Consider the following 10,383-nt stretch of genomic DNA (forward strand, 5'->3'; position numbering starts at 1 on the left):
AGCTGATACTGAAATGATCATGGTAGAAGACAAACAAATGTGAAAAAGTGCTGAATGTAAATTATTATTATTAGTTGGTATATTGGAATTTGATCATGTAAATTAAGCACATTATACTAGGGAGGTACCTAGTGTCTCTGTTTTACTTGAGTCGTGTTATAATTGCCCTGCTAAAAAATGAAATGGTGGTACTACCTCCCAGCTGAGGGAGATATTCATTTTCCTTCATTTCAGTGCATTCAAACTTTGGCTTTTTATTTGAACATGAACTTTGAGGAGGAGCTCCTCTATCAAAGAGGCTACATGCTGTATTTTGAAGAATGTGGTTACCAAGTGTCTGCTTTACACCCCAGATAGGACGGGGGTACGTTAATAGCCCAGAGAGACGGCAAGTTAAAGAAGAACCCCTCACCCCTTGTTTTTACACACTCTGTTTTAACAAGTCAATTAGTAAACCAAGAACAAATCCTTAAAGTGAATTCAGGATACCGTCACAATTTTTCATGATTATCTATGCTTTTAACTGTATAAACTTGTCTATAAACACTTAATATTTCATTATATGATACGTGTACTTATATAAGCTGATTTAAAAATTTACTTTTTAAATGAAAATGTAAATCTTAGCAATTTCAATGAAATGGTCACCCAAAGCAAGTGGATTTCAGTCTGAAGCCCAAGTCAGTTAAAAGTCTGAAATGTGTTTAACACTCTGTTAGAAAACTGACCTAAGTATAAAAGTGTCTTTGTTAGATGTTCTTTGAGTTAACTAGCATGTTACCTAATTAACCTTTTGTCACCAATTATTGTTAACAGGTGAGGGTCCATGATAGTCCATGATGATTTATATTTATAGTAATATAAATATAGGTAGCATAGGCACAAGTTGGTCATTCCTAAATGTAAGGGAGCATAACATGGCAAAATACACTCAGTTAAGCAAAGAAATTAATTAATTACTTTAAGAGATGAAGGTCAATGTTTAAGACAAATCGCAAGAACTTTGCAAGTGTCTATAACTGCTGCGGCCAAGACCATCAAATGATTTGAAGAAACTGGCACTCAACAAGGTCAGGCAGGCCAAGGGTGACCTCAGAATCAGAGAACAAGTTCATTCGAGTCACAAGATTAACTGCCCCTGAAATACAAGCTCAGCTAAATGCTACTAGAAGTACAAATGTTTCAACATCAACTGTTCAGAGGAGATTGCGTGAAGCTGGCCTAACTGGAAGAATTGCTGCAAAGAAACCATTGTTAAGAGTGCAGAATAAGAGGAAGAGACTTGCCTGGGCCAAAAAAACACAGAAACTGGACGTTTGAGGAATGGAAGTTGGTCTTATGGACCGATGAGTCAAAATTTGAAATATTTGGGTCCAACTGTCGAGTATTTGTAAGACGCAGAGATGGTGAGTGCATGACTTCTGCATGTGTGGTTCCCACTGTCAAGCATGGAGGAGGCAGTGTCATGGTCTGGGGTTGCTGCTGGTGACAGAGTTGGTGATCTGTACCAAGTCCGTGGCAAGCTCAACCAGCATGGCTATCATAGCATACTTCAGAGGCATGCCATTCCATCAGGATTATGACTAGTTGGGCAGTCCTTCATTCTTCAGCAAGATAATGACCCGAAACACACCTCAAAGTTGTGCAAGAACTATCTTGCGAAGAAGGAAAGTGAGCGACAACTCAATCTAATGACCTGGCCTGCCCAGTCTCCAGACCTCAATCCCATAGAACTTGTATGGACAAACTGGACAGAAGAGTCAAAGCAAAGCTACCCACAAGTGCCCTACATCTCTGGGAATTGCTGCAGAAGAGCTGGGAAGACATGTCAGGTGATTTCCTGCTGAAACTTGTTAACCAAATGCCTCGTGTTTGTGAGGCTGTTATTAAGGCAAAGGGTGGCAACGTATACAACGTAAAACATTGTCAATTATGAAAAAATCCTAGTTTCCAGCAAGTGTACTCAAACTTTTGACTGGTACTCTGTGTGTGTGTGTGTATATATATATATATATATATATATATATATATATATATATATATATATATATATGTGGTTTTGTAAGCAATGTTTTCTGGTGAATAAATTGGATTATTTTTTTTAAATGAGCATGTTTGTTTTCTAAAGATTTCAATACTACACAGCAGTTGGTTGCAGAACTTTGACACAAAAGCGTTTCTAAAAGAACAGTAATGTGAACACCATAATGTTTGTTGGCCACTTGGCATCTTAAAACACCCTATTTTCTTAGCTGACCGTCACAAACTGGACAGTCTCAAGAACAACCACCCCAGCTGATGAGGGGCACAACTAGCATCTCTAAAGTTGAGCTATTTTTATCTTGGCTAAAATAACAAACTCTTGAACTCTTTCACTTGGAAGAATATAACTAACACACACGCATGCACGCACACACACACACACACACACACACACACACTTATTTTGTTTCGGCTTTTTTCATTTCAAAATTTTGTTGCCTCTAGCATCTTAATAGTTGTAACAAACTCTTGAGCTTGTCTAAAATTATATACCATAACATGAACAGCAAACATGGATTTATTTTTTTCTTAATTTCAGCGCTTTGTAAATATTTTCATCTTGACTAAAATAATTGAAAAATTAAAAAATATAACAAACACACACACACACAGCAAACTTATTTTCTTAACTTCAGGGCTTTCAAATTTTGGCTTTCATTTCCAGGAAGAAAACTACATGTGTTTGTTTTTTATTTCAGTTAGCATAACTACATTACTAGAGCCACATTTTCAGTACTGCCCAGTAGTTCATTGTAGAACATTGACACAAAAGTGTTTCTGAAAGGACAGTCATGTGAATGTACTCAAAGAATCCTGTAGACAGATTTCGCCACAAGATTCCCACACTATAAAGCACTTTAATGGCAACACTCAAATGGTTTTCAAATGATTTGTCATTGGAATATTTTTCAGTTCAGAAAAGCCTTGATCTCTGTGTATTTTCTTAGTCCCTTCTAACAATTCCCAGTCATGATATCCACGCTCTTGTACAACCCGAAAACACTACTTGCAAAACAAACATTAGCCTAGTTGTTTAAGTCGATCAACACAGCTCTCTTCAGTGCTAGTGAATACATATTTCAGTACTACTAAATGCCTGTGTGCACCGCCATCCATATTCCAAACAACTGTCAGGACTAAACGCAGTGTGTCTCAGCCCGCAGCTCTGTGTGACAGATAAATGACATTCTACCTGCCCTGTGCTAAGAACTCCCCGACAACTGTTTATCACAATTGCATTGGCGATTCTCTTGTGAAACTGGCTGGACAACCTCTAGATATCAACACAGGAAACAGCGGGTTGGAGGCTCTGAAATGCGCTTTCAAAGGGCCAGCCCCTGCATCCTTCGACAGCGCAGCTATACACGCTATAATGTAAACCATTGTTTACCATTGCTCCCTGTTTGGTTCATGCAGCATGTAAGCATTCTGGTTTGTTAATCCATTTGACACTTATTTTCTTTCTGCAGACACCCCTCTCTTCTGAGCACTGTTTAACAGGCTATCTGGAATAGTTTTTTGTGCAGTTTTCTATAAATACATAACAGAGCTATGCGTGAAAAACTTTAAAACGGGCATGACATACTGTGTAACGAGAAGTGTTCTGCGTCATTATTAAGAAAGGATTTATTTATTTAAACACAAACACCAGCACAGCCAGTTCTGGTTTTAATTAATTTATAAGTGGTTTACCATTATCCTCTTTGTAACTGTTCTCATTCTCCCTAAATAAATTACAACAAACTCTTGTACAGCGTCTCAAAATAAAACACACCAGTCACTTACCGCCTATAGCCTATCTCCACAGGCCAGTGTAATCCCCCTGCCCCTCGCCCATGAGGGGGGGCTGCGCTTGTACAATTGTCTCTCAGTTTGCCATGCTCACACAGAATAGACACAGTCTACGTTTGTCATATTTTATTTTAAAACGGCTTTTCATTTGAAGTAAATACGTTGTAACAAAGTTGGAAATTGTCTAAAATATGTCCGCTGACAGTCAATGTGTGTAGACATTTTTTTTTTTTTTTTGAAGTTTTTAAGCTTTAACTAAATAAACTTAAATAGACATTCATGGTGCATTCCAGCATACACGCCTGATTTCAAAGTGTTTAAAGACAGTATTGTTCAGTTGATAATCCTTCAGTCTGTAGTTTTGGAAACTTTTGTGTTCGTTTTCGTTTGCATAAACTCACAGGCGCTCCAGCATTCCCAGGACAGACCCAGACTAGCCTTTCTGCACGGCTGGGTCAACATTATTTTATTTGTATAAATTAAAAAAATACAACAACGCTACACTTTTTGTTTTACCTAGCATTTTACTGTAACAATTCGCTTTCTTAAGATCAAATTAACTTGAAACTACAATCTTTAAAACTACACACGTAACCCTTAACTGAGGTAAAACTTCTGTAAAAACTACAAACACGTGACAGAATGGGGAGAGTCACTTCCAGAACGCCCTGGGGGAGCTGCCGGCCACGCTCGCAATTCTCTCTCATTCTGTTCAGATACACAGAAGCGCCGACACTGAAAAGCTTTGTGGCCTTTTATTTCAAAACATTTTTTTAATAAAGTAAATACATTGTAACAAGTCTAACACAGTGACAGCCGATAGTCAAGGTTTGTAATATATATATATATTTTTTTTGGACATTGTTATGTTTTAAACGCAAGGCACTTGGTACAGACATTTCAGAAGCTGACCATACTGTTTTACACGTGCTTGTACATCCAGCTGTATAAAATAAATAATGCAATATGGTTTTTAAAATGTTAACTTAAACAATGTATACAGGGTCTCACATTATTATTATGTATTTATTTATGTGTTGAGTTCAGTATGTACATTTCTTAAACAGGTTGTTCCTTGTTTTAAACATCTTGTCTTTTTTCAACAGCCACGCTTCTTTCTCTGTTTAAGACCAGCCTGTGTCGCTTTCCTTGTGTATAGGTCTGTTTAGCTCTGTGCACCGATCTGATCCTTGTTCATCTTCAAAACTTGCTTTATTGGCCAACTCTATACATTTTAGTTTTTTCACATTTTGAACTTGCATTATTTTTTCAACACTACACATTGTTTCTTAATTTCAAGCTTGTTTATTTTTTTGTACCCTTTTAGTTTTCTCCCATTTTACTGCTCATTTTATTTTTCTGAAATAAAGAAATTAATCAAACTGTATACCCCGTTTACAAACTTACTTTATTTTCATAAAAACGTATTTTATTTTCTAAAATAACACATATAACAAAACAATGTATACCCCTGTTTACCCATTTCACTCTTAAAAATACATTTAAATTTAAAAATAATATCCCAAACCTTTGTTTAATTCCCTGTTTTAATGTGATAAACTACAATCAAGGAACATGGTTTCCATAAGTGCATTAAAAGTACAAACAACTGACAGGACCAGAGGGTGGGACTTTCAGAATTGCTTAAAGACAACAAACACATGACTGGAACTGGGAGGCGGGACAATTCTGATTGGCTAAGGTTACCTGTCAAAACAAAATGTTGCATTTTCATTGGTTACAATGTATTTCCACATTCTTAACTGGAATACAGATTTATTGTGCTAATAACAAACATATGGTTAGGTACAGACTACATACATGGGCAGATAATACAGGTGTTTGGAGAAGTCAAATGAGCATAACTGTAAGGTTTATTTTTATCCATGGTAACCCTACAATGCATTAAGTACATTCAAAAGATATAATGGAAAATATTTTGCATAAAAGTACTTCACACTAAAGCAGTTTCCCTTCACGTGTCCTCCCATAAAACAAAGGGTTGACGTCCAGCATTGTAATAAGAGCTGTGGCTGTGAGTGATGATGTGAACACAGCTGCTTCCTTGCAGACTGCAGTTATGAGCACAGCTGGATAGAGCAGCACTTGATTTCTAACAACAACTTGACCAGCAAACACGCATCACAATTGTGATGTACATAACAACATCCTCCCTACTGTGGTGCATGTCGGGATAGATCCAAAATCTTAGACATCTGCATTTTTCGCGTCTCAGTCGTGCATCATTTATCTGATCCTGCTGTGCCTTATATCAATCTAAAGAATTTTTAATGGCCTTTTATACATATTCCTTCAATTAATATATATATATATATATATATATATATATATATATATATATATATATATATATATATATATATATAAAATTCATTCATTTTTTGATTAAAGTGTAAATTGAAAATTGTATCTCTTATATTAAAACTTAAATACAACCTTACTTATTCATTTTAAATGAGTTTATTTATTTTCATTGTGAAAGTAAAATACTTTGACAATCTGACAATCTTTAGCTTGTATTTGAAGACGGTGCTGTTATCTTTTCAGGCGCACCAATATATTTAGAAAGCGAAGAATCTGAGTTGGGAAAATGGACAGAAATGCCTCCACTTCAGTTCTCAATTGTTTTTGGAGGGGAGGGGAGGGGAGTTTTCTTCTTCAACAAGGAGAACAAGTGGAATAACAAGAAGATTGTTTCCATGTTTAGACTGTCCATTTCTCCTGATTTATCACAGTATTAAAGCTGTGTTTGGCTGCTGTGTTAGAGTGTCTGCTTCTGTACAGGAATATTAGAAGAATGGAACTCCAGCCATTGGAACAGTTGTGTCAATACCCTCGATTCCCCATGAAGTGTGATCCTGGGCTGGAATCACAATATGTGCTTCTGCTGTTTCTGTTGAAATGATACAGAGACAGGGATGGGTTTCACAAAAAACGAACCTTTCCCCTGTTTCTGAATTCCAGGAGTTATACAAAGCTCTCAGAGGCAGGGTTTGGACTGAGATTTTAATAAACAGGTTTAGCAGAAACTGAGATGTTTGTCATCATTTATCATTCACTCTTGTGCTCTGCACACATATGAAAACATCACTTATTGAGAAGTGTTCTCTTTGTACAAGCCCCTTCTATTAAAATATTATCTCTGTGTTTCAGCCACTAGAGCAGAATCTCATCCAGGGCATCCTGTGGCTCTTCTCTCCCAGTTTATAAGATTCCAATTGAGAAGCAGTGCAGTGATGTTAATACAATACTAAGAGAAAGGGAAAAGATATCACATTTAAAGTGTTGGCCTCGTGATTTAAAACATGTTCTTCTGCCTTTATCCCAATTTAACACAGCATGCTATACATGTAGATTCAATAGCAGCATTTCAAAGCAATGCAATATTTCTACCAGCTGTTCTATTGCTTTTAAAGGGACTATATAGTAGCTTCCCCAGCAATGCATATTGAAGTCCACTCAAGTATCAGGCAATAGCAGCGAATGCTGAATTCCTTTACATTTGTAGTCAGAAATAGAACCCAGAGACAAAGAGCGAGCCAGTAAGGAAAGCTGCATTGCATTTTGATTCTTTTCAACCCTTCCTAACCCCAGCGAATTACACAATAAAATACACAATACACACCAAACTAGTTAACAGTTCACACTTAGTAGAGATAGATCATATGTTGTTAATGGAAGAAATATGATTTTGATAATAAAAAAAGTTCTCCTCAACTCTTCCCCCTCTCCCTATATCTCTATCACAACCCTTACCTCTCCTCCTCCCTCTACATTCTCTTCCTGCTCCTTCTCTCTGTGTGTCTCTCCCCTCAGGATCACGTGCTCCACATACCTGTGTCTTATTCAGCACAGCTTATTCTATGCATGTGGAGGAGCACTTCCCAGAGACAGCATCTACAATGAGAGGGCAGGAAGTGGGCTTTCTAATAAGTATATGTCTGAATTGTACAGTTATGGCGGGTGGTTCAGTCCCACAGTGATTCTGCACCCTATTGACAGTGATTTGGTAGGTGCTTCTAATATTTTGTACAACTCATACATATCAAATCAAATTGTATTTATATAGCGCCTTTCATACAAAAGTATCTCAAAGCACCATACAATACAAAGTAAAGAAAATTACAATAAAATACATGTGGGATCCCAAGGCGTGTCAAAGACACAAACCTGACAACAATGAAACCATTCCATTAGATCAAATTAGATTGGAAAATAAAAACACCCAGATAGAAAGTTATTTTATAAAGAATACATTTGCAATCTTGTCTTAAACAGTAAGAGTCCCGGCTTGCCTGCCAGAAGGAGACAGAGCATTCCACAGTGTAGGAGCTTTAAGAGAAGGCCCTTCCGCTCGTGTTAGCTTCATGCAGTGCCTACAGAGGTACCACGAAATGATCCTGTCAGGGCAACTGAGGAAGCCAGCACCTCCGTTCACTTTTTTTAAAGAAACAAAAACGCTTCTTCACTTCCAAACATGATGAACTGCTTTAGATGTGTAATGGCTGCAGTATAGGATACTAACCTTAGGGTTAGGGTTTCGGTGTTGGGAGAGGATTATTCATTCTTTTATTAACAATAATATGATAACCAATCAGAGTGCAGGGTCCTGACAGGAACATTCGACGGTACCTTTGTAAGGACTGCTATTTTTATTCACCTTGGAATATACCGTATTACTTCAAATTAACACTGCCCTCAAATTACCGCCTGACTCGGATATCACTTTTTTAATAGACACCTCCCTCGAATAAACGCCTCTCTCAATAAAGAAATTTAAAGGGATTTTTTTTCTACCCCTGCTCAAAAAAATAAATAAAGAAACGCGCAACTCTAGCTATGTGCCGGTGAAGCCCCCGAAGAGACTGCAGCCTCAATCCACTGTGTGATACAAACTAATGCACACACACCTTAGGAAGCACATTGTATTTTATGGTACAGTCCTGACAGACAACCCAAGATGAACTTCTTACAAGCACAGCAGTCCTTCACGGCTTTATTTATTTATTTATTTATTTACAGCAGGTTTCAGTGCCAACACACCAGGGGATAAAACAAGGGCTGTCTGGTTACCTCATCCTCAGCTTGGATGCTGAAAACTTAAACTCAGAGGAAATAAGCGCTAAAGCTGGCTTGCTTTTTATTCAATTGGAATTTTACACAAACATTATATTATATATATTATATTATCTGAACGATATATACTATAAAAATATATAATAAAATAATATAAAATAATTGTGATTTTGAAACGTTTTATTTAATTATTTTCTTTTTCTCACGATGTGTTATTTGAATGATTTATTTAAGCACGTTTGATGTATTGATTTTAACAATGTGTTTTTGTGTTTTGTACACACGCTGCTGTGGCTGTTCCTATAGCAACACCACTAGATGGACCGCCTGTAACTACTGACTGTTTGGATCACAGGTGTAGACAATAATCAATCAGGTGTGCACTATAATGGTTGGGGCTGGGAGACGTAACAAAGGCAGACGGAAGAGAAAAAGACAGAGCACAGATCGGGACAGACTGGGATGCTGCAGGAAGCGAGGAGATTGAGAGCAGAATCTGCACAGCAGATCGGAACAGAGGACATCGGGGTGTCAGCATGAGACCAGGAAGGGAGGAATTTGGGGAGCTGCAGGAAGCTACGCGGGACAATTGTTGGACTGGGAATGAGACCAAAGAAAAGTCAGGATGTGAGGAACTGAATATGACCAGCTGAGCGGCGCTGACCAGAGAGAAGCAGAGAGCACAAGCACTTTATGAGAGATCGAGCTGCCCATAGAGACGCTGGAAGTTGTGGGGCGTTCTATCAACCAGCTAAGTGTTGTTCCCTTTCAATTTGAAGATGGCCACCAAACATCGTTATGGGATTCACTCATGCCTACAGGTAGGTATCACTGAGCTCCTATGTCAAAGCTGCCGATAGGCCCCCTTCCCCTTGTGACGTCCTCGGTCCCGCCTCCCGAGGGTACTTAACCATCACGCAGGGGAAGAAACATCCTCTTTCTCTTCTCACACTGGTAAGGTAAGACCTCTGTGTTGCATTCAGCCCTGTCTTCTTCTAAAAAGTGCCTCGTAAGCTGCTGCTAGTTCCCCTGCACTTTGTGCTGAAAGCCGGCATCACCGCTTTCCCCGAATCAGTAGTTTAAAAAATCGTAGCCTTTTTATTTTATTTCTGACTTTCAGCACCTGCGTGCTCCGCGTCAGACTGCTTCTTTCTGTCTGCCCGTCTTAGCATGGTAAGTATTATTGTTAAGAATTGTGTGTGTTTTTCACCCCTTCTTACTTCGGAGAGCACTATTACTCCATGGGACCAGGCTTGCCTTTTTCCCGTTGTCAAGGTTTGCCCACCAACCGCCTGCGGGCTGCGGTTGGGCCTTGTTTTGATTGTAGCTGAATGCGTCCCCGTACTCGAGTATAGTGCAAGCCGCTCTGCAGCTGCTTTCACCATGCCGGCCATATACTCCTCACCGAGGCTTCCCTCGTTGAGACTTAAACGGGCTGCGAGGGCCTTCACC

The sequence above is a fragment of the Polyodon spathula genome, chromosome 28 (assembly GCF_017654505.1).
Source record: "Polyodon spathula isolate WHYD16114869_AA chromosome 28, ASM1765450v1, whole genome shotgun sequence".
In the NCBI taxonomy this organism is placed as follows: Eukaryota; Metazoa; Chordata; class Actinopteri; order Acipenseriformes; family Polyodontidae; genus Polyodon; species Polyodon spathula.